At 38.9% G+C, this 26,290-nt stretch overlaps 1 non-coding gene across 1 annotated transcript; it reads right to left on the reverse strand.

The window, feature by feature from the left end:
• Positions 1 to 22,779: 22,779 nt before the first annotated feature.
• Positions 22,780 to 22,883, reverse strand: LOC148580948 (small nucleolar RNA R71). Its single transcript, XR_015899625.1, has one exon. It is a non-coding gene; the product is annotated as a small nucleolar RNA R71 (small nucleolar RNA).
• Between the last annotated feature and the right edge of the window lie 3,407 nt (positions 22,884 to 26,290).

A 26,290-nucleotide genomic window follows, 5' to 3' on the forward strand; every position in this document is an offset into this window, starting at 1 on the left:
ACTCAAAAGTGAAGTGTAAAAGTGGATCTAAAACTAATCTCTCTAACTGCTTAACCCCTTCTTCAGTACTCCTTGGGGGTATTTATACTACTTCTAGCAAAAATAAAAGAATTACAAAAGTGAAAAAGGAAAATTACATTTTGGAGGGAAAAGAAGCTCAATAAGTGTGACTTTCCAGCTGGCGTGTGGTCAGCGCTCCAGTGGCGTGTCACGTGCTCTTCAATTCTAGCTTGGCGTGCCACGCCCTGTCCTTCAAGTGGCATGCTCGTCTTCACTAACAACCTTGGCGTGCCACGCCTTCCAGCTCAAGTGGCACGCCCTAGCCTTTTTCCACTTCTCCTTGCCTCTGGAAACTTGAACTAGCGTGGCACGCCCAGGGTATGGCATGCCACGCCCTTGCTGTATGCTTGGCCAAGCTTCTCTGGAAAGTTGAACTAGCGTGGCACGCCCAGGGTCTGGCGTGCCACGCCCCTTTGTGAATAAGTGAGTCCTCTGATTGGTGTGCCATGCCACGAACTCAAGTGGCACGCCCCAATACTTCTTTGCTCTCTGAATGATACTGGCGTGCCATGCCTAGGATTCAAGTGGCACGCCTAAGTGAGGAATAGTGGATGGCGTGCCACGCCTTCGACACCAAGTGGCACGCTGGTATGCGAAATTGTTACTCAGGTTGTGAATTATTGTTTGAAATTGATTCCCTGGCGATGACACCGAAAATGGATGCACAGAACCATGGTCTAAACATATCTTCACAACTTCGCATAACTAACCAGCAAGTGCACTGGGTCGTCCAAGTAATAAACCTTACGTGAGTAAGGGTCGATCCCACGGAGATTGTTGGTATGAAGCAAGCTATGGTCACCTTGTAAATCTCAGTCAGGCGGATATAAAATAGTTATGGAGTTTTCGAAAATTAATACTAAAATAAGGATAGAAATACTTATGTAAATCATTGGTGAGAGTTTCAGAAAAGCGTATGGAGATGCATTCATTCCTCTGAACCTCTACTTTCCTGCTGTCTTCATCCAATCCGTCTTACTCCTTTCTATGGCTGGCTTTATGAAAGGATGTCACCGGTGCCAATGGCTACTTTCAATCCTCTTGGGAAAATGGTCCAAATGCTCTGTCACAGCACGGCTAATCGTCTGGAGGCATCACCCTTGTCGTTGGTTGCATCATATTCCTCTCTGTGAAAATGGTCCGATGCGCTATCACTGCATGGCTAATCATCTTGGAGGTTCTCGATCATACTGGAATAGAATTTACTATCCTTTTGCGTCTGTCACTACGCCCAGCACTCGCGAGTTTGGAGTTCGTCACAGTCATTCAATCCCAGAGTCCTACTCGGAATACCACGGACAAGGTTTAAACTTTCCGGACTCTCATGAATGCTGCCATCAATCTAGCTTATACCACGAAGATTCTGATTAAGAGATCTAAGAGATACTCATTCAATCTAATGTAGAACGGAAGTGGTTGTCAGGCACGCGTTCATAGGGAATGATGATGATTGTCACGTTCATCACATTCAGGTTGAAGTGCGAATGAATATCTTAGAAGCGAAATAAGATGAATTGAATAGAAAACAGTAGTACTTTGCATTAATCTTTGAGGAACAGCAGAGCTCCACACCTTAATCTATGGAGTGCAGAAACTCTACCGTTGAAAATGCATAAGTAATGAAGGTCCAGGCATGGCCAAATGGCCAGCCCCCAAACGTGATCAATAGATCAATAGATAATCCAAAGACGGTTCAAAAGATGTCTAATACAATAGTAAAAGGTCCTATTTATAATAAACTAGCTACTAGGATTTACAAAAATAAGTAATTGATGCATAAATCCACTTCCAGGGCCCACTTGGTGTGTGCCTGGGCTGAGCTTGAAGTCTACACGTGGAGAGGTCATTCTTGGAGTTGAACGCCAGCTTTTGTGCCAGTTTGGGCGTTGAACTCCACTTTGCAACTTGTTTCTGGCGTCCTGGGCAGAGAGCTGGCGTTGAACGCCAGTTTGCATCGTCTAAACTTGGGCAAAGTATGGACTATTATATATTTCTGGAAAGCACTGGATGTCTACTTTCCAACGCAATTGGAAGCGCGCCATTTTGAGTTCTGTAGCTCCAGAAAATCCATTTTGAGTGTAGGGAGGTCAGAATCTAACAGCATCAGCAGTCCTTCTTCAACCTCTGAATCTGATTTTTGCTCAAGTCCCTCAATTTCAGCCAGAAAATACCTGAAATCACAGAAAAACACACAAACTCATAGTAAAGTCTAGAAATGTGAATTTAACATAAAAACTAATGAAAACATCCATAAAAGTAACTAGATTCTACTAAAAACATACTAAAAACAATGCCAAAAAGCGTATAAATTATCCGCTCATCACACGCCCCATGTATTTGCCCTTCTTCACCCTCTCTGGAAATTTATACCAGCGTGCCACACCTAGAGGCTGGCGTGCCACGCCCATGATCTTGCCTTGGTTCCAGTAGCTGGCGTGCCACGCCTCAGTCTTCAGGTGGCATGCCTTAGTGAGATTCTTGGGTTGGCATGCCACGCCTTCGACATCAAGTGGCACATCAAGTTGGCGTGCCACGCTTTTGATACCAAGTGGCATGCCCAGTCTTCAATTGCCTTCAGCCCCATCTCTGGATTATTGTACTAGCGTGCCACGCCATGCTGCTCAAGTGGCACACCCATACATTGGTGAACTCTTCAAGGTTCGCGTGCCACGCCTGGATTCTTAAGTGGCACGCCCAAGTGACTTCTTGGAGCTGGCGTGCCACGCCTTCGATACCAAGTGGCACGCCATAGTGAAGGTTCTTCCTGGAGTGGTAAGTTGGTGTGCCACGCCCCTTTGCTCAAGTGGCACGCCTATAATAGCTGATGGGTTAGGCGTGCCACGCCCTTTTTGTGTCCTCCATTGTTGCTCTCTGGAACTTTGTACTAGTGTGCCACGCCCAGTCCCTGGCGTGCCACGCCCACATGCATGCTTGGACTTCTCCTTTGGAATTTAGTACTCGCGTGCCACGCCTAGCTCCTGGTGTGCCACGCCAGTGCATTTTTGTGGCATTTGCTCCCAAGTGGCACGCCAGTTTCACACGCCCAACTTCTTGTTGCTTTCTACCCATTTTTGATGCCTTTTTTACCTGAAATTTAGCATAACTCATCTAAAAGTAGTGTACCATAATATTCATCAAATAATGCATGAATTGTACATATCAAATGAGATTATGCTCTTTTATGGTCCTCTTTATGCAAGAAAGAAGGGTAGATGATGCAAGTCATCATCCACCCACTTCAAAATCGAATTTCCCACCCAAAACCCACCCTGTGGTCGAAACCTAACCCTACCCACTCCTATAAATACCCCTCTCCATCACCCTTCATACACACACCTCTCATACACTAATGTACCCCACAAGGCCGAGCCCTCTCTCTCCCTCTCCCTCCTTCTATTTTCTTCTTCTTCTACTCTAGTCTTCTATTTTTTCTTGAGGACGAGCAATGTTTTAAGTTTGGTGTTGGAAAAGCATAGCTTCTTCTTTCTTTCCATTACCATTCATGGCACCCAAGGTTGGAGACTCCTCTAAAAAGAGGAAAGGAAAGGCAGTAGCCAATCCCTCTGAATCTTGGGAGATTGAAAGATTCATCACCAAAGCTCATTAAGACCACTTTTATGAATTAATGGCTGAGAAAAAAGTGATCCATGAGGTTCCTTTCAATCTCAAGAAGAATGAGTATCCGGAAATTCGAAGAGAGATCCAGAGAAGAGATTGGGAAGTCCTAACCAATCCCATCCAAGAGGCTGGGATTCTCATGGTGCAAGAGTTCTATGCTAATGCATGGGTTACTAAAAACCATGACACTAGTGTGAACCCAAATCCAAGGAATTGGATCACCATGGTCCGAGGAAGAATCTTAGATTTCAACTCGAAAAGTGTGAGGTTGGCATTCAACTTGCCTCTATTGCAAGGAGATCCTCATCCTTACACTAGAAGAGTAAACTATGATCAGAGATTAGATCAGGTGCTCTCAGATATTTGTGCAGAAGGCGCATAGTGGAAATGGGATTCCCAAGGCAAGCCCATTCAATTAAGAAGGGTTGACCTTAAGCCCATGGCTTGAGGATGGTTGGAATTCATCCAAAGATCCATCATCCCTACTAGCAACTAGTCAGAAGTGACTACTGACAGAGCCATCATGATTCATTGCATCATAATTGGAACTGAGGTGGAAGTTCATGAGGTATTTCCTCAAGAACTGTACAAGATAGCTGAGAAGCCTCACACCAATGTGAGGTTAGCATTCTCCAACCTTATCTGTCATCTATGCAATTTAGCTGGAATTGTCATAAATGGAGATGTCTCTATTAGGGAAGATAAGCCCATCACTAAGAAGAGGATGGAGAAAATCAGAGAGCATGCACAAGAGCCTGTGCATCCGCCTCATTATGAGATCCCTGAGATACCTCAAGGGATGTATTTTCCTTCCCAAAGCTATTGGGATCAATGGCAAACTTCTCTTAGAGAATTGAGCACTAACATGGAGCAATTAAAGATAGAGCATCAAGGACATGCCACTACCCTCAATAAAATAAGAGAAGACCAAAGAGCCATAAGGGAAGACCAAAGGGTTATGAAGGAAGAGCAACAAAGGCAAAGGGATGACATAGAAGAGATCAAGCATCACATTGGATCCTCAAGGAGAAGCACTAGACGCTACCCTTAAAGGTGGATTCGTCCTCTTTTACACGCCTTTCCTATTATTTTTCTATTTTCTGTCTGTTTATTTATCTGTTCTCTTGTTCTAGTTGCATGATCATTTGCATTGATGTCTTAAAGTTGTAAAATATTCCATATATCTCTCACCTTACTTAAATAAAAATTTTTATTGAAAAGAATTGAGAGGTGCATATATTTCAAGTTTAACATAAGATTAGTTTAATTAGTTTGATGTGGTGTCATTTGCTTTTGTTTTCTGAATGTATGATTAAACAGTGCATATTTGAAGTTGAAATTTCAGAATGTTGGCTCTTGAAAGAATAAGGAAAAAGGAAAAATATTATTGATAATCTGAAAAATCTGAAAATTGATTTTTGAAGCAAGAAAAAACAGCAAAAAGCAAAAGAAAAAGCATGTTGCAAAAGAAAAAAATTATATGCATGCGAAAAAAAGAAAGAAAAAATGGAAAAAAGAAAAAGAAAAAATAAAAAGTAGAAAAATCCATTACTGCCCAAAAATGCAAGAAAAGGAGGGCAGATTGAAAAAGCCAATAACCCTTTAAACCAAAAGGCAAGGGTAAAAGGACCTAAGGCTTTGAGCATTAATGTGAGAATTTTTGTTGGTCTAGAATTTCTCAATAGAAAAAGAACTTCGTTGCAAGCATAGTTCCAAACTAACTAATAATTCTCCATCAAAGTTTTAAATTGTTTGTCACAAGTACAAACCCCAATAAAAACTGAGAGTATTTAAACCTCCGGTCGTCTCGCAAGGAATTGCAATAAAGTTCTCAATTATTGGCTATGAAGGAACAAGGGGGGTTTGATTTGGTGATTGGCAAGAAAAGTAAATAACAAGAAAGTAAATGACAATTAACTAATAAAAGAAAGAAAAAGAAGTCTTGGCTAAGGCATGGAAATTGAGATCACCATCCTTGTCTAACAACCATACATTGACGATTATGAAGGACCAACCCATCAAGTCTACTTCTATACTTGAAGTAAGTCAAATAGGCTTGATCAACATCAACCATAAGTCCCAACCTAGCTATTAATTAACTTAATAGTAGGTTAGTGTCAATGGACATCAAATTGATCAACAAGGGACCCAAATCATCAATCCAATTAGACCAAATGACTGAAGGTTACTCAATTCCCTTAGCCTAGGCCAAGTGTAACAACCCCTTTTTCAAGTACGCAAGATCTTTTCTGAAGGCACGGATTTCTCTGGAAGATCACTAGAGGGATCACCTCTGCTGTATCATCAAGCAACTCAATCTTTATTGTCATTATGTCATCCTTAAGCTAGAACCTCTTTTGGGGTAAGCTCGATAACGCAATCACGAAGAACCTAGTTTTTGAACCGTATCGGTTAGGAGTTTTGATTCTGGTTTTCGTAAATAGTCTCAGTTTGACGAACCAAACTCGATTCATGAGAGAAGAAAGACAATATTATAATGTTATCATTATATTAGTACTATAAGATGCTTGAATGATATTATAAAGTTACCTGCCCTGTTTTAGTTAAAAACAGGAAATCGGTTTAACCGGGTTCACAGTTTACTGGTGCAACATAGCACCAGCACTCTCTGATGACTTTAGCAATGATAAGGCCTCATCATAAATGTTCTATTCTCATATTTAATATGTTACTAGTGTCATTTATGCTAGTATCTCAGAAAATAATTTTTAGAGATGTTTTTACAAGTGTTCCAATACATCTAGTTTTAGTAGTTATACACCTGAGATATTTTAATATTATTTTAATCCACCTCCAAGCCAACCAATCACAACTCACCTTACATCCCCAAGACACTCAAAGGCTTGTCATTTTCTCCCTTTGGCCGAAATTGAAAAGAGGGAAAAGAGAGAAAACTTCATGAACACTTAATTTTCAAAGCTTGATTTCTTCTTAACTAAAACTCAAATCAAAATTCCAATCCGACCAAAATGATCCTCTCTTCTTTCTCTACATAACCATATAACATATCAAGGCTGGAAAAAATGTGAGATGGCTGTCTCCCTCCCTCTTCAATTCGGTTTAGGGTTTAGGGAGGAAAACCATGCTAAACATGTGTTTTCATGATGTTCTTCCTTAAATCTCTTGCTTAGCTTGACTTGTGAGCCAAGAATCTTCAATTCCTAGCACGTTTAAGGTGAGGAATCCCTTTCTAAAATGTTGATTAAGGTTTGGTCAGTTGAGGTTTTATGGATTTAAAGTTGTTCTTGATGTGCTTTAGGAGGAAAAAGTGCTTTAAGAACACTTCAAAGAGTAACCGAATTTGGAGCAGCAAATCAAGGTAAGATTTGGAAAAATTAATCTTGATTAATTGTATTTGAGTTGTGTGATTATGATATGGTTTGGTTATTCTTGAAATTTATTGTTTATATGAGTGGTTCTTGTTGAAATTTTGGTGAAAATTTGATGAAATTTGATGATATTCAAGCTATGAAACATGTTCTTGAGTACATCTGGAAAAACGAACCCTAGGACTTAAATTGGGGTTCAATTTGTGTTAGAATCAGGTGAAAAAGATGGGGTTTTAGTGGCTAGGAATTTATTATGAATTATGGTAAAAATCGGTTGCTGAAAAGATTGAAAAACGGGTGAAAATAGAGAAAGAATCTAAAAAATTTACGAAGAACACTTTGAGTGGTGAAGAATAATGAAGAACACCTTTTAGATATTAAAAAGGGCAAGGTTGTGATTATTTTGGTGTTTGAGGGTTTATTTTGTAATTTCCAAAAGTTAGGGTGGTTAAAGTAGAAATATTAAAAGTTACGGGTGGTAAAAAGTAAATTTTAAAGGTTAAAAGTTAAAGTGGGGTAATTTTTAAAAATTTAATGATAAAATAATAAATAATAAAAAATATTAAATAGTAATATTTAATTAAAAATAATATTTTAATAAAAATAATAAAATAATACAAAAAAGGTAGTTTTTTCGTAAAAGCTTTAGAAAGACAACTTTAAGCTCAGAATATCATAATTACCCTCATAAAATACCTAGGGAGTGGTAATAACATATTAGTGAGGCAAAGACAAGGGAAAGATAAAAAGTTAAAGAAGAGATAAAAATCAAAGAAAAAGTATGTAAAGTTTTAATGACAGAAAAACAGGCAGAGATTAGTAAACGAACTAGGGCAACATAGTTAGTCCTTGAGTTGCGGCTAGGGTCAAGTATTATATGAAAAGTTAAATTGTTTCAGTATATACTTAATGAACCTATACTTAGGATAGGCTAACTGTTCATACCGAAATTTACATAAGGTTTAAATACATACGTTAAGCAGGGAAAAGAGTAATCAGAGCAGAGTAATATGATAAAGAGTAAATAGAGAACAAGCAAAGGGCCTGTTGAAAGGTCATTTGTTGCATTAAGGCAACTCCAGAGATATTTGTGTGTTCATCTACTGCATTGAGGCAGTCAGATAGATGGTGGTGCGACCACCGAGAGCGCTTTCCTGGGATACTTAGCTATAATGCTATTCTGTAAGTCAGAGGACTCTTACAGAGGTATCGAGAAAACACAACTAGCATATACTCCTGTAAGTCAAAGGACTCTTACAGTGAGTGTGTGTGTGTCCTCCTGTAAGTCAGAAGACTTACAGTGAGTGTGTTGGGCAGACTAGCTCCGCCTTGCAAGTCAAAAGACTCTTACAATGGGTTGCTAGTTCCGCCACGCAAGTCAAAGGAATCTTGTAGTGGTTTGCCCCGCAAGTCAAAGGACTCTTGCAAAGGGTATTGCCGACAGGGAAGCCTTACCTTGTCAGAAGACTCTGGGTAATGTCGGGAGCGGGTATATAACCGACAAATGAGCTCATTACCTGCATTAGGGTTAGACATGCATCATACTTGGTTGCGTATTTCTTCTGTTATGTTTATTGTATGAATGTATCCTTTCTTTGTTTGTATTCTATTCTTTGTATTTGTGTTTTTTTGTATTCTTTTATTTGTGTTCTACTTTGTGTTTTCTCTATTTTCTCTATTTATCTGTATCTTCTGTTTACTACTTCACTGTATTCTGCTATTCGTCTGCGAAACAACACAGAATTAATGAACTTAACTAATAACCCCGGCCCTACTAAGAACTTCCCAGTTCTTACCCCTTCTCTTGCCCTTCCCTCTCCAGATGGAAGCAAGAGTATCCTTCTGTAGCCCACTGATAATCGTTCTGCAAAAGGGTTCTGCTCTAGGTAGTCTTCTGAGTCTAGAGCGAGATTTGTTTTTTGTTTATATGTATATACTGTGAGATCAGCCAACATTTGCACCCCGTTCATATGCGAACTTTAACTTAAATCCTGTGTACGAGATTCCTGTTATATGGCTACGTGATGAAGTACCAGTGAGACATCATATGACAACATGTGATCGTGCAAAGGAGTAGTAAACAATCTTCCACCTTTTGATGACATTCCACCTGACTTGAGTTTTAAAGACTTAGAACATACTTTCCCTCGCTTTAGTAGTTTAGAGGGACTAGGTGAGTATAGAGTCTAGGCTAGCCTGGGCGCCGGCTTAGGGACTTCTTGAACAGGTCACGGCCTGGGATGTTGTATGTATATATATGTATATAATTATTATCTAGTTATATCTAGGGGTGTTCTAACTAAAAGTCTATACTCTAATAAAGGCTGAATCACCGAATGTTGTCAACTGCTTGTGATGTATTTATGTGTGGTTGTTTATAATTGTTTTATTTGTTATCATTTCTGAAATAATTATAAATGATTTTGTTTATTAATCCAAATGTTTTCAAAAAAAAAACTTGCAAAATAACTACACTTTTAACAATGAATCAAGCTCATATAAAAATAATAGATAATAATTAGGAAGACAAGTTGGTAGCGCTCAGTTTCTAGTATGATAATGACGTTCCAGAAATTTGGTCATTACACAAAGAGTATAGAAAACTACTCTATAACTAATGAAGACATTTTATTAAATACCTAGAGTGCAATAAAAGTGAATATCATAAATTGCAAGAATTAATGAAACCCATAACTAACAGAACTAAGAAATCAACAATAGCAATTAAGATAAACATAAAAAGACTTAAAAACGTGAAATTGCATTAAAGAAAATAAAAATCTAACAAGGGTTCATCAAAGTAAAAATGGCAACATAAAGTAATTAACAAGAAAAAACTAAGAAGATTAAGACAATAGAACAATAAAATATAAAGTGAATTGAACTAAAATAAAGAATTAAAAGTTGGATCTAAGAAAATTTGACCTAAACTACCCTAAATTCTAGAGAGAAGAGAGAGATTCTCTCTTTAGAATTCTAACCTGAAACATGGTAAAAACTATACTATCACTACTTGGTTCATTCCCCTTCAATCTTTGGGTTCAATAGCATCAGAAATGAGTTGGATTTGGGCCTGGATGGCTCAGAAATCGCCCCCATCGTATTGCCTTTAAGTTGGTCACATGCTGCTTCCCACGCGTACTCGTAGGCCACGTATACGCGTCGCCTGACAGATTTCCTCTTATGTATACGCGTCGCTTGACAGATTTCCTTTCCACGTATATGCATGGACCACGTATACGGGTCGCCCTGAATTCAGCAAATCCTCATTTCTTCATGAATTCTCCATTTTTACATGCTTTTTCTTCATTCCTTCAATCCAATCTTTGCCTTCTAAAGCTGAAATCACTTGACAAACGTATCAAGGCATCGAATGGAATTAAAGTGAATTAAATTTATCAATTTTTGGGCCTAAAAAGCATGTTTTCACTCTTAAGCACAATTTAAGGAAAAGTTACAAAACCATGCTATTTTAGTGAATAAATGTGGAAAAAGTTGATAAAATCCTCTAAATTCAACACAAGATAAACCCTAAAAATGGGGTTTATCAACCTCCCCACACTTAAACAAAAGCATGTCCTCATGCTAAACCAAGAAGGATAAGAAACGGTATGAACATTTATTCAAGGTAACTACCTATATGCAATCTATCTACATGCAATCTATCTAAGTGCATACAACTACTTGGTCAAAACAAATGAATTCCCAAGAATACATATATTGAAAGGAATTTACAAACTTGCAAGAAAAGAAATAATAATAGGTGGAAACATAGAATTGATAAATCGAACCCTCACTAGATGTGTATCCACTTTAGTCACTCAAGTGTTTAGGGTTGATTCCTTAAATTCTCCTCTAATCATGCTTTCTAAGATTTGTTTTTCATCTAACAATCAACAATTATTCAATGCATGCATACACATATCACGAGGTCTTTTTATAGGTTGTAATGGGGTTAGGGTCAAGGTGAGGTTATATATGGCTATGTGAGCTTGAAATTTGAATCTTTGATTAACTTAAGCTCTCACCTAACCTACAACCTATACAATTCAAATAAAAACCTAACTACCCATTCTTCACTTTTTCACACACTCATGCATTCTCTTTTTTATCACAACACATATGCATTGTTATTATTACATATGCATTGATTAACTTAAGCCCTATTAAGAATTTTTTCTTGGAGAATTTCATTATTTTAACTAAGCTTATTATACATATATGTAAACCTAGAAAATGCATCTAAAAATTCTAAAAAGCCTAATAATAAACAGAAAATAAAATGTTGAAGTGTTAGGATTAGAATTTTGTCACCCAAAAATGACAGTTTCGGTTGGACGACTTCCCCACACTTAAATATTTACACCGTCTTCGATGTATTCAAAAATGGTGATATGGTGACTTTTCGGATTGCCACTTTCAGCTGGTGGATCAACCGGTTGCTGCATGTTCTTTCTATCGCTTCCCTTGTTGGTTATGGTGCATCCTCCATGAAAAATAGAAAACCAGTTAAGAAATTAAGTAAATGCAAAAGCAAGGAAGCATATTTTGTTGGAATGAGGTAATAATCACTAGAATGAAGTGAGTGACCAAATGTGTGACATGGATTAAAGTAAATGTGCATTCTAAGTTGCGCGTGGTTTAGAACACACACTAACATAAAAAGCTATGCCACAGTTACACAAAAGGAACATGCACTTCACTCATTCTAGTGTGCTTGAGATGCTTCAAAGGAAACTTGTAAGTTAAGACCAACAAACAAGTCATAAAGAAGCATGAAAGCATTCAAGTGATAATCAAACAATTGTGAAATGGAAGATGAAGGGACATTGGTTAATGTGCAAGGAGACTTTAATGATAAAGGAACAATGAAAATCACACATCAACTAATGACAATACACTTTGAATTTTGGTTCCCATCACCTAATGGACATAAAATAGGACATATGGTTGCTATGCAAAGTAGTAAAAGAGACTAGAGGTAAAATCAATCACATAGCAAGCAAGGTCCGTATAGCTTGACAATTTCAAAAAGATGTCACTAGGTAAGCTTACTATCCAAATTCACAATTGGTGCATTATGCCAAAATAACTAGTTTCACGTATGTGTAGAGCACATAGTTAAACAATTGAGGGTCAACATGTCCTTAAGGCATAAGCATAACATATAGATGCATATGATCAAGCAACATAATGCATTAAGATAAATGCACAACACCCAACATCAAAAAATCGCTTAGTCAAAGATTCCAACAAAAAATTAAGCATGAAGAACTCAAAACCAAGTAACAAATTATAACCTCAATAAAGATTCCAACAATGAATATTAAAATCAATGATGCTAGGATAGCATCTCATAGGTAATCAGCAGCAATTAACATCAAAATCAGCAAATTAAATCAATAATCCAACACTTAGCACCAAAATAGAAAATTGAAGAAACTAACTAACTAACTAACTAAAGGAGAAGATGGTGGATGGTGACTGATAGTTGGAGGAGTGAAATAAAAGAAAATAAGAGAGAAGAAGAAAAGAAATGAAAAGAAGAGAAGAAAAGAAAGGTGTGTAAACAGGGCAGGGGTCACGCGTACGCGTAGGTCACGTGTATGCGTGACATGGGAAAAATGGAGATGACACGTATGCATGGGTCACGCGTACACGTGGGGTGGAATTTGTGCTAGACGCACAGTTTTGGCACCCCACCAGCACAACTCTCTGGCTTTTGTACCAGGATTTCAAACATAAGCATACGATGCGTGCTCGTCGTCCAAGCTTACTTGTGGATTGCCTTTTTTTTTAGAGAAGCCTAAAAACAGAATTAAACACTCTCCTAACCTGTAAACACTCTAAACTAACCAAAATTCAAATCTAACTAAAAATCTTTGGCCGAGTTTAGAAGACGCAAAACGGCGTTGAACGCCAGTTCTACGCTGCAGTCTGGAGTTAAATGCCAGAATCACGTCACGAACCAGAGTTGAACACCAGAAATACGTTACAACCTGGCGTTCAACTCTAGAAAGAGCCTCTGCACGTGTAACATCCAAGCTCAGCCCAAGCACACACCAAGTGGGCCCCAGAAGTGGATTTATGCATCAATTACTTACTTCTGTAAACCCTAGTAGCTAGTTTATTATAAATAGGACTTTTTACTATTGTATTAAACATTTTATGATCTACGGATCATCTTTGATCACGTTTTGAGGGATGGCCATTCGGCCATGCCTGAACCTTTCACTTATGTATTTTTAACGGTAGAGTTTCTACACTCCATGGATTAAGGTGTGGAGCTCTGCTGTTCCTCAAAGATTAATGCAAAATACTACTGTTTTTCTATTCAATTCAACTTATTCCACTTCTAAGATATTCATTCGCACTTCAACCTGAATGTGATGAATGTGACAATCATCATCATTCCCTATGAGCGCGTGCCTGACAACCACTTCTGTTCTACTTTAGATTGAATGAGTATCTCTTGGATCTCTTAATCAGAATCTTCGTGGTATAAGCTAGACTGATGGCGGCATTCATGAGAGTCCGGAAAGTCTAAACCTTGTCTGTGGTATTCCGAGTAGGACTCTAGGATTGAATGACTGTGACGGACTTCAAACTCGCGAGTGCTGGGCGTAGTGACAGACGCAAAAGGAGGGTGAATCCTATTTCAGTATGATCGAGAACCTCAGATGATTAGCCGTGCTGTGACAGAGCATTTGGACCATTTTCACAAGAGGATGGGATGCAGCCATTGACAAGGGTGATGCCTCCAGACGATTAGCCATGTAGTGACAAAGCATCGGACCATTTTTCAGAGAGGATTAAAAGTAGCCATTGACAACGGTGATGTCCTTACATAAAGCCAGCCATGGAAAGGAGTAAGACTGATTGGATGAAGACAGCGGGAAAGCAGAGATTCAGAGGAACGAAAGCATCTCTATACGCTTATCCGAAATTCTCACCAAGGATTTACATAAGTATCTCTATCCCTATTTTATGTTTACTTATTATTTAATTTCGAAAACTCCATAACCTTTTGATATCCGCCTGTCTGAGATTTACAAGATGACCATAGCTTGCTTCATACCAACAATCTCCGTGGGATCGACCCTTACTCACGTAAGGTTTATTACTTGGACGACCAGTGCACTTGCTGGTTAGTTGTGCGAAGTTGTGATAAAGAGTTGAGATTACAATTGAGCGTACCATGTTGATGGCGCCATTGATGATCACAATTTCGTGCACCAAGTTTTTGGCGCCGTTGCCGGGCATTGTTCGAGTTTGGACAACTGACGGTTCATCCTGTTGCTCAGATTGGGTAACTTTCTTTTTGTTTTATTTTCAAAAATTTTTTAAAAATCTTTCAAAAATTTCTCCTTTGTTTTCGAAAAAAATTCTAAAATAAAATGTTTTCAAAAATATATTTTTCTTCAGAATTTTTAAGAATGAATTCTAGTGTTTCATGAAGCATGTTGAAGCCTGGCTGGCTGTAAAGCCATATCTAATTCTTCTGGATAGGGTATGTCAGGCGTGTCATGTCTGAGTTACATACTAAAGCTTGGCTGGCTATTAAGCCATGCCTGACCCTTTGATTGGAGCTTTAGATTAAAGAGCATAAGATTCCTGGAATTCATATTAAAAATTTTGGAATCCTTATTTTTCTTTTTCAAATGATTTTCGAAAAAATTAAAAGAAAATACAAAAAAATCATAAAATCATAAAAATCAAAAAAATATTTTTGTGTTTCTTGTTTGAGTCATGTGTCATGTTATAAGTTTGGTGTCAATTGCATGTTTTAAAATTTGCATAAAATTTTCGAAAAACTCATACATTCATAGTGTTCTTCATGATCTTCAAGTTGTTCTTGGTAAGTCCTCTTGTTTGATCTTCATATTTTCTTGTTTTGCATCTTTTCTTGTTTTTCATGTGCATTTTTGCATCCATAGAGTCTAAACATGAAAGATTTCTAAGTTTGGTGTCTTGCATGTTTTCTTTGCATATAAAAATTTTCAAAAATATGTTCTTAATGTTCACCATGATTTTCATAGTGTTCTTGGTGTTCATCTTGACATTCATAGCATTCTTGCATGCATTCATTGTTTTGATCCAAAATTTTCATGCATTGAGTCTTTTTCATGTTTTTCTCTCTCATCATTAAAAATTTAAAAATAAAAAAAATATCTTTCCCTTTTTCTCTCTCAAAATTTCAAAAATTAGATTTGACTCTTTCAAAAATTTTTAAAAATCTAGTTGTTTCTCATGAGTCAAATCAAATTTTCAATTTAAAAATCATATCTTTTTCAAAATCTTTTTCAAAAATAAAATCTTTTTCATTTTTCTTAGTTATTTTCGAAAATTTTAAAAATATTTTTCAAAAATCTTTTTCTTATTTTTATATCAAATTTTCGAAAATAACAATAACAATTAATGTTTTGATTCAAAAATTTCAAGTTTGTTACTTGCTTGTTAAGAAAGATTCAAACTTTGAGTTCTAGAATCATATCTTGTGATTTCTTGTGAATCAAGTCATTAATTATGATTTTAAAAATCAAATCTTTTTCAAAAACTAATTTCAATCATATCTTTTCAAAAATATCTTCTTATCTTATCTTTTTCAAAAATTTGATTTCAAAATATCTTTTCTAACTTCCTAACTTCTTATCTTTTCAAAATTTGTTTCAACTAACTAACTAACTTTTTGTTTGTTTCTTATCTTTTTCAAAACTACCTAACTAACTCTCTCTCTCTAATTTTCGAAAATATCTTCCCCTTTTTTCAAAATTTCTTTTTTTTAATTGACTAATTATTTTAATTTTTTATTTTAATTTTCGAAAAATTACTAACCTTTTTCAAAAACTATTTTCGAAAATCACTAACTCTTTTTCAAAAATAAATTTCGAAAATCTTTCTCCCTCATCTCCTTCTAATTATTTATTCATCTACTAACACTTCTCTTCATCTCACATCACTGCTCCTATCCTTACCCTTGTATTTGGATTCTTCATTCTTCTTCACCCCTATTCCTTTTCTTCTTCTACTAACAATAAGGAACCTCATTACTGTGACATAGAGGATTCCTCTTCTTTTCTTGTTCTCTTCTCTTTCTTATGAGCAGGAACAAGGAAAAAGGCATTCTTGTTGAAGCTGATCCAGAACCTGAAAGGACTCTGAAGAGGAAACTAAGAGAAGCTAAATTACAACAATCCAAAGACAACCTTATTGAAAATTTCGAACAAATAAAGGAGATGGTAGCCGAACCCAACAACAATAATGCAAGGAGAATGCTTGGTGACTTTACTACACCTAATTCCAATTTACATGGAAGAAGCATCTCCATTCCTGCCATTGGAGCAAACAACTTTGAGCTGAAACCTCAGCTAGTTTCTCTGATGTAGCAGAACTGCAAGTTTCATGGACTTCCATCTGAAGATCCTTTTCAGTTCTTAACTGAATTCTTGCAGATATGTGATACTGTTAAGACTAATAGAGTAGATCCTGAAGTCTACAGGCTCATGCTTTTCCCTTTTGCTGTGAGAGACAGAGCTAGAATATGGTTGGACTCTCAACCCAAAGATATCCTGAACTCTTGGGACAAGCTGGTCACGACTTTCTTAGCCAAGTTCTTTCCTCCTCAAAAGCTGAGCAAGCTTAGAGTGGATGTTCAAACCTTCAGACAGAAAGAAGGTGAATCCCTCTATGAAGCTTAGGAAAGATACAAGCAACTGACCAAAAAGTGTCCTTCTGACATGCTTTCAGAATGGACCATCCTGGACATATTCTATGATGGTCTGTCTGAATTAGCCAAAATGTCATTGGATACCTATGCAGGTGGATCCATTCACCTAAAGAAAAATGCCTGCAGAAGGTCAAGAACTCATTGACATGGTTGCTAATAACCAGTTCATGTACACTTCTGAGAGGAATCCTGTGAGTAATGGGACGCCTATGAAGAAGGGAGTTCTTGAAATTGATACTTTGAATGCCATATTGGCTCAGAACAAAATATTGACTCAGCAAGTCAATATGATTTCTCAGAGTCTGAATGGAAGGCAAGCTGCATCCAACAGTACTCAAGAGGCATCTTCTGAAGAAGAAGCTTATGATCCTGAAAACCCTGCAATAGCAGAGGTAAATTATATGGGTGAACCCTATGGAAACACATAATTCATCATGGAGAAATCATCCAAATTTCTCATGGAAGGATCAACAAAAGCCTCAACAAGGCTTTAATAATGGTGGAAGAAACAGGTTTAACAATAGTAAACCTTTTCCATCATCCACTCAGCAACAGACAGAGAACTCTGAACAAAATACCTCTAATTTAGCAAACTTAGTCTCTGATCTATCTAAGGCCACTGTGAGTTTCATGAATGAAACAAGGTCATCCATTAGAAATTTGGAGGCACAAGTGGGCCAGCTGAGTAAAAGGATCACTGAAATCCCTCCTAGTAGTCTCCTAAGCAATACAGAAGAAAATCCAAAAGGAGAGTGCAAGGCCATTGAATTAATCACCATGGCCAAACCTGTGAAGGAAGGAGAGGACGTGAATTCCAAGGAGGAAGACCTCCTGGGACGTCCAGTGATCAATAAGGAGTTTCCCTCTGAGGAACCAAAAGAATCTGAGACTCATCTAGAGACCATAGAGATTCCATTGAACCTCCTTATGCCATTCATGAGCTCTGATGAGTATTCCTCTTCTGAAGAGAATGAGGATGTTACTGAAGAGCAAGTTGCCAAGTACCTTGGAGCAATCATGAAGCTGAATGCCAAATTATTTGGTATTGAGACTTGGGAAGATGAACCTCCCTTGTTCACCAATGAACTAAGTGATCTGGATCAACTGAGATTGCCTCACAAGAAACAAGATCCTGGAAAGTTCTTAATACCTTGTACCACAGGCATCATGACCTTTGAAAAGGCTCTGTGTGACCTTGGTTCAGGGATAAACCTCATGCCCCTCTCTATAATAGAGAAAATGGGAATCTATGGGGTGCAAGCCACTAAAATCTCATTAGAGATGGCAGACAATTCAAGAAAACAGGCTTATGGACAAGTAGAGGACGTGTTAGTAAAGGTTGAAGGCCTTTACATCCCTGTTGATTTCATAGTCCTAGATACTGGGAAGGATGAGGATGAATTCATCATCCTTGGAAGACCCTTCCTAGCCACAGCAAGAGCTGTGATTGATGTGGACAGAGGAGAATTGATCCTTCAATTAAATGAGGACAACCTTGTGTTTAAAACTCAAGGATCTCTCTCTGTACCCATGGAGAGAAAACATAGTAAGCTTCTCTCATTGCAGAGTCAACCAGAGCCCCCACAGTCAAACTCTAAGTTTGGTGTTGGGAGGCCACAACCAAACTCTAAGTTTGGTGTTGAACTCCCATACCCAAACTCTAAGTTTGGTGTTGGAGAGTCTCAATAATGCTCTGAACATCTGTGAGGCTCCATGAGAGCCCACTGTCAGGCTATTGACATTAAAGAAGCGCTTGTTGGGAGGCAACCTAATTTTTATCTAATTTCTATTTTTATTGTTTTTCATGTTTTATTAGGTTCATGATCATGTGGATTCACAAAATAAATATAAAAATTGAAAACGGAATCAAAAACAGCAGAAGAAAAAATCACACCCTGGAGGGAGACCTTACTGGCATTTAAACGCCAGTAAGATGCATCTGGCTAGTGTTCAACGCCAGAACAGAGCATGGTTCTGGCACTGAACGCCCAAAATGGGCAGCATCTAGGCGTTTGAACGCCAGAATTGCACCCTGGAGAAGAGCTGGCGCTGAACGCCCAGAACAAGCATGGTTCTGGCGTTCAACGCCAGAAATGGGCAACAAATGGGCGTTCAACGCCCAGAACAAGCACCAATCTGGCGCTGAACGCCCAGAGTTGTGTGCAAGGGCATTTTGCATGCCTAATTGGGTGCAAGTTTGTAAATCCTTGAACACCTCAGGATTTGTGGACCCCACAGGATCACCTCAAGATCTGTGGACCCCACAGGATCCCCACCTACCTCCACTCACTTCTTCTCACCCCTCTTTCACACAATCCCATAAACACTCTTCCCCAAAACTCTTCACCAATCACCTCAATCTCTCTTTCCTATCACCACTTCACCACTCACATCTACCCACTCTTTCCCATAAACCTACCTCATAAACACCACCTACCTTCAAAATTCAAAATCAATTTCCCACCCAAACCCACCCTATATGGCCGAAACCTTACCCCCCTCCCTTCCCTATATATGGCCCTCCATTCTTCTTCAAATTCACACAACAAAACCCTCTCTTCCCCTTCTTGACCGAAACACATCTCCCTCTCCATCTCCTCCATTTCTTCTTCTTCTTCATCTATTCTTTCTTTTCTTGCTCGAGGGCGAGCAAAATTCTAAGTTTGGTGTGGTAAAAGCTTAAGCATAAGCATAAGCATAAGCAAAATTCTTCTTCTTCAAATTCTATGCATGAAACCACCATAAAATCAGTAACATGACTTCCACAAGAATGACTCATTCCTCTGGATATTCCATTCATCATTCTCTTGTTCCAGTACTTGCTTAGGGACAAGCAAGCTTTAAGTTTGGTGTTGTGATGCCAGGGCATCTTGGCCAGTTTCACTGACCTTGTTTTTACTATTTTTAGGTTAGTTTCATGCATTTCCTTAGGAAATAAGCTAGTTTTGGGTAGATATTCACTTACACCTTGACTCAAGCATACATTGTGTGTTTTACATTATTTCATGAGGATTTTGCATAAGTTTAGTGACAAATTTTATGTTGCATTGCCCATGACTTGGACTAGAACTTTGATGCACTCTATTGCTTGATTTCAGGACCAAAGGAAGCAAGGAAAGGGAGGAAACTTGCAAGGTTAATGAGAAAAGTGATTGCCAATGACACTCTCATAGCCATCATTGCCCACGTTAAGAGTCACGTTAACTAAGTTAACGTGAACTCTAACGTGGAAAAGGGAAGTTGAGCCAACGTTAGTGACACTTAACATTGTCACTAACGTTGGCAAACACTCATGAGTGGCCACGTTAGAGCCCACGTTAACCTAGTTAACGTGGCCTCTAACGTTAAAGGGGGAAGAGAAGCCAACGTTAGTGACATTCAACATTGTCACTAACGTTGGCCTTAGGATGCAACACACCACGTTAACTCCCACGTTAACTTGGTTAACGTGGGAGCTAACGTAAGAAGTGAGAGTTGTCGCCAACGTTTGTGACACTCAACATTGTCACTAACGTTGGAAGCAACCACACAACCCCCCAAGGAGCCATGTTAACTTAGTTAACGTGGAAGCTAACGATGAGGAATGAATGATGAGCCAACGTTAGTGACACTCAACATTGTCACTAACGTTGGGATGGCTAAGAATGGCCACGTTCGAAGCCACGTTAACCTAGTTAACGTGGCTTCTAACGTGAGATCTAGGGGCACATTGGAACGTTAGTGATAATGTTGAGTGTCACTAACGTTCTCGAAGGTTGGCAAGGCCACGTTAGAAGCCACATTAACCTAGTTAACGTGGAGCTTTAACGTGAAGCAAAAAGGGGCACACTGGAACATTACTGACAATGTTGAGTGTCACTAACGTTCTCGAAGTTTGGCAAGGCCACGTTAGAAGCCACGTTAACATAGTTAACGTGGGCTCTAACGTGAGGCAAAGGGATACATTGGAACGTTAGTGAAAATGTTAAGTGTCACTAACGTTCTCGAACTTATACTTTCAATAAATGTTAACACCCCTAACACCCTGAGCTGAAGTCTCTGCCCACTTAGCACTTTCTCTCTACAAGTAAAGCCAAGCCCAAATGAAGAAAAAAACTGCTTCAAACTCAAGATCCAAAGGCCCAAGACTTGAAGAGCAAACTAGAAGCTGAGAAGAGTAGTATATATAGGAGTAGCTTTGAATTGTAAAAGGAGTTCCGGAGGCTGGAAAAAGAGAACTACTCTCTGTATTTTACTTTCTCTGCATTTTCTAGTTTTATGATGTATTCTCCATCTTTGTTTTCATTTTCAAGAGCTATGAACAACTAAACCCCTTTCATTGGGTTAGGGAGCTCTGTTGTAATTTGATGGATCAATACTAATTTTCATTATTCTTCTTTTATCTTTTCTCTTGATTTTACTAGAAAGCTTTCGATCTTCATCCAATTGAGTAGTTATCTTGGAAGAGAAGCTATTCAAACTTGGATCTCTTTTGAACCTTGAAAGAGGAATGAAGAGATCAAGCTAGAAATGCTTTCTCATGCTGGACCAAATTGGGTTTGGATGGGTATGTGACTATAACCCTCTCAATACTTGATTTGGGAAATGCATGTGGTATAATCAGTGACCATACTTCATCTCTTCTCATGAGCAATTGACCAAGGAATTAGCTATTGATCAAGATTTGAGAGATTGAATTGCAAGAAATTGTAATTCAATCACTTAAGATTGCCAAGGAGATCAATGAGTGCATTGATTGAGGAAGAGATGAAAATGAACTTGATCCGGAGAATTGCAACATCTCCTAAGCCCAATGAACTCCCCATCTCTGATCTTACCCATTCTCTTTAATTTCTGCCATTTACTTTTATGAGCGAATCCCCCATTCCCATTTACAATTCTGCAATTTATTTTCAGTCATTTACTTCCAGTCCTTTAATTCTAGCATTTACTTTTCTGTTATTTACATTCCCGCCATTTTATTTTCTGCAACTCTCAACCCAAATTCTGAATTTGCTCAACTAGAACATTCTTCTAATTAAAGCTGCTTGATCAATCAATCCCTGTGGGATTCGACTTCACTCTATTGTGAGTTTTTACTTGATGACAAATTCGGTACACTTGCCGAAGGGAGATTTGTTGAGAGACAAGTTTTCCGTGCATCAAGTTTATGGCACCGTTGCCGGGGATTGATTGTGCATCAACAATGATTAAATTGGAAGATCACTAGATTGAGCATTTTTGTTGTGTGAATTTCATTTTCTGTTTGAGTGATTTACTTTTTGTTTTAGTTAAACTTCTTCCCTTCCCCCTCTACACTTTTGTTCTTCTTTGTTATTTTCATTTCTGTTTGCTAACCCACTAACTATTTGATATATTGCATCACCCATAACTAACAGTAATTCTGACACAAATACTTTCTGCACCTATCTTTTCTTGCTTGCACTTGATGGTTGTATGATAGGGAGAAGAAGTGGGGCTTCAACTTCCTTCGATTCTGAACCTGAGAGGACCTTCCTTAGATTAAGGAGGGAGGCAAGAGGAAATAAAGTGGTTGGTGCTGAGGAAGAAGAGGAATTCTTTGAAACACACATGGAAGACAACATGGAAAATCATCATGAAGAAGAAGATCACAACCATGGGGGAGGAGGTAGAGCAAATCATGCTGGGGAGGATAGAAGAGTTTTGGGCTCTTACATCAATCCAAACCGAGGCAATTGTGGAAGTAGCATCCAAAAGCCAACAATCCATGCCAACAACTTCGAACTTAAACCACAGCTCACCACCCTTGTTCAGAACAACTGTTCGTTTGGAGGAAGTGTTCAAGAAGACCCCAATCAACATTTAACCACCTTCTTGAGAATATATGACACAGTGAAGTCTAATGGTGTTCATCCTAACGCCTATAGGCTGCTTTTATTTCCATTCTCACTCAGGGACAAGGCAGCCAAATGGCTGGAATCTTTCCCAAGGGAAAGCTTGACAACTTGGGAAGACGTGGTGAACAAATTCTTAGCAAGATTTTACCCTCCTCAACGAATCAATAGGCTGAGAGCTGAGGTCCAAACTTTCAGGCAACAAGATGGTGAGACTCTATATGAAGCATGGGAGAGGTTAAAGGACTTAACAAGGAGGTGTCCACCTGACATGTTCAACGAATGGGTGCAGCTGCACATTTTCTATGAAGGGCTCTCTTATGAGTCAAAGAAGGCCGTAGACCATTCATCTAGAGGATCTTTGAACAAGAAGAAGACCATTGAGGAAGCCATAGATGTTATTGAAACAGTAGCAGAGAACAACTACTTCTATGCTTCCAAAAGAGGGAACACAAGAGGAGTAATGGAGCTAAACAATGTAGATGCTCTGTTGGCCCAAAATAAGCTCATTACCCAGCAGCTGGCTGACCTTACCAAGAAGATGGAGATGAACCAAATAGCAGCAATCTCCACTTCATCAACAATCCAGGAAGGAGTGAATGAAGAAGCAGAGGGGAGTCAGGAGCAAGCCAACTACATTGGGAATTCACCAAGGAAAAACTATGATCCATACTCCAAAACCTACAAACCTGGATGGAGAAACCACCCAAACTTTGGGTGGGGAAGTGAGCAAGATCAAAACCAAGACCAAAAACGTTACAACTCCAACAACAATGCAGCTCACCAGCAATTCACACAGAGGACGTCTCAACACCCCCACAACAACACTTCTTCATATGCTTATCAAAACCAAAATAACACATCTGCTCCGAATCACCCATCAATTGATGATAAGCTCTCTAAGATCGAAACCTTAATTGAAGGAGTATGCAGAGACATTCGAGACAGTAAAGCATTCAGAGAGGAAGTGCAGTCCAACATGCAGAGTCAAAATGCTGCCATCACGAAACTGGAGACACAAATCAGCTATCTGTTTAAGCAGCTCCCTAACCACAACTTTTGCTATGATGCCCACTCAAGCAAAAGGGAGGAGTGTCAAGCTATCACACTTAGGAGTGGGAAGGAACTGAAGGAACGTCCCCAAAAACCACAAGAAGAAGGCTCAAATGAAAAGGGAGAAGAGCAAGATGGAGTTCAACCTCCCACGCCAAGTCTGCAGAAAGAAAAAGGGATGCCCCAACTGAACATCTCAAGAGCTCCATATCCCCAGCTATTGAAGAAAAAGGAAGATGACAACCAGTTCTTGAGATTTTTGGAAATCTTCAAGAAGCTACAAATCAACATACCCTTTGCTGAAGCCAAAGAACAAATGCCACTCTATGCCAAGTTTTTGAAGGAGCTAATGACTAAGAAGAGAATCTGGAAGAACAATGAGACTGTGATACTAACTGAAGAGTGCAGTGCTATCATTCAGCATAAACTACCTCAGAAACTGAAGGATCCTGGGAGTTTTCAGATCCCTTGTATTATAGGAGAAATCACGGTAGAGAAGGCTCTTTGTAACTTAGGGGCCAACATCAATTTGATGTCTGTAGCTATGATGAGAAAGATGAAAATTGAGGAGGCTAAACCAACAAAAATGGCCCTACAACTGGCAGACCGATAGTTCAAATTCCCTGACAGGATAGTAGAGGATTTGCTAGTAAAAGTGGGAGATTTCATATTTCCAGCAGATTTTGTAGTGCTGGATATGCAGGAGGACGCCAAGACCTCCATCATCCTGGGAAGGCCATACTTGGCCACCGCTGGAGCTATCATCGATGTTTAGAAGGGTGACCTCACACTGAGATTACACAATGAAAAGATGACATTCAATGTGTACAAGGCCATGAGTTATCCACCAGAACAATTGGGGGAATGCATGAGGTTAGATGCACTTGAGGATGAAGTGCAGGAGAATTTTGAAGAAGAAGAACCTGAAGGGGACGAGAGATTGGTGGAGGAAGAATCTGAATCAAGTGAAGAGGTAGCTACAGCAGAAATACATATACCAGATGCACCAAAGGAAGGGAACGAAAAGTCAGAAGCAACCAAACTTAAACTCAAAGCACTGCCACCCACTCTCAAATATGCATATCTAGGAGAAAATGAAAACTACCCAGTGATCATAAATTCATCCCTCAGTCAAGATCAAGAGGACGAGCTACTCAAGGTGCTGCGGGAGCATAAGGATGCCATTGGATGGACCCTTGCTGACCTGAAGGGAATCAGTTCAGCCATATGCATGCATAAAATACTGTTGGAAGATGATGCCAAGCCATCCATTCAATCCCAAAAAAGGCTGAACCCAATCATGAAGGAAGTGGTACAGAAAGAGGTTATGAAGCTTTGGCAAGGAGGGGTCATATACCCAATTTCGGACAGCCCTTGGGTTAGCCCCATACATGTTGTGCCAAAGAAGGGAGGAATCACTGTGGTTACCAATGAGAAGAACGAGCTCATACCTACAAGGACCGTCACAGGATGGCGGATGTGCATAGACTACAGGAAACTCAATGAGGCTACACGAAAGGACCATTTTCCCCTTCCATTCATGGATCAGATGTTGGAAAGACTTGCAGGGCACGCATATTATTGTTTTCTCGACGGTTATTCAGGATATAACCAAATAGTGGTTGATCCGAGAGACCAAGAGAAAACCTCATTTACTTGTCCGTATGGAGTGTTTGCCTATAGGCGCATGCCATTTGGATTATGTAATGCCCCTGCAACTTTCCAACACTGCATGCTTTCTATCTTTTCAGATATGATAGAAAAATTCATTGAAGTTTTTATGGATGACTTCTCGGTATTCGGAGATTCTTTTCCTAGTTGCCTACATCACCTCGCCTTGGTATTGAAAAGATGCCAAGAGAGCAATTTGGTCTTGAACTTGGAAAAATGCCACTTCATGGTGACAGGAGGAATAGTCCTTGGTCACAAGGTCTCTCACCAAGGCATTGAGGTTGATAGAGCTAAAGTAGAACTTATTGAAAAACTACCCCCACCCAGTGATGTCAAGGCAATTAGGAGTTTTTTAGGGCATGCTGGTTTTTACAGAAGGTTCATTAAAGATTTTTCAAAGATAGCCAAGCCCTTAAGCAATCTCCTTGTATCTGATACACCATTTATCTTTGATGAAACATGCATGCTAGCATTTGCACATTTGAAAATGAGGTTATCCTCTGCTCCTATCATTTCCCCACCTGATTGGAACCTACCATTTGAATTGATGTGTGATGCATCTGATTTTGCAGTTGGGGCAGTGTTAGGACAAAGGAAAGATAACCTAGTTCGTGTGATATACTATGCTAGCAAAGTCCTTAATGAAACTCAAAGAAATTATACCACTACTGAAAAGGAATTGCTAGCAATAGTCTTTGCATTTGAAAATTTAGATCATACCTCATTGGTGCTAAAGTGATTGTTTTTACAGATCACACGGCACTTAAATATTTGTTTGCCAAGCAAGAATCAAAGCCAAGACTAATAAGGTGGATTTTACTGTTGCAGGAATTTGATATTGAAATCAGAGACAAGAAAGGAGTGGAGAACAAGGTGGCAGATCACCTATCCAGAATCCCTCATGATCAAGGTGGAGAAAATGATACAAATGTGAACGAGCTCTTCCCTGATGAGCA

The sequence above is a fragment of the Arachis ipaensis genome, chromosome B10 (genome assembly GCF_059453495.1).
Source record: "Arachis ipaensis isolate K30076 ecotype BB chromosome B10, ASM5945349v1, whole genome shotgun sequence".
Classification (NCBI taxonomy): domain Eukaryota; kingdom Viridiplantae; phylum Streptophyta; class Magnoliopsida; order Fabales; family Fabaceae; genus Arachis; species Arachis ipaensis.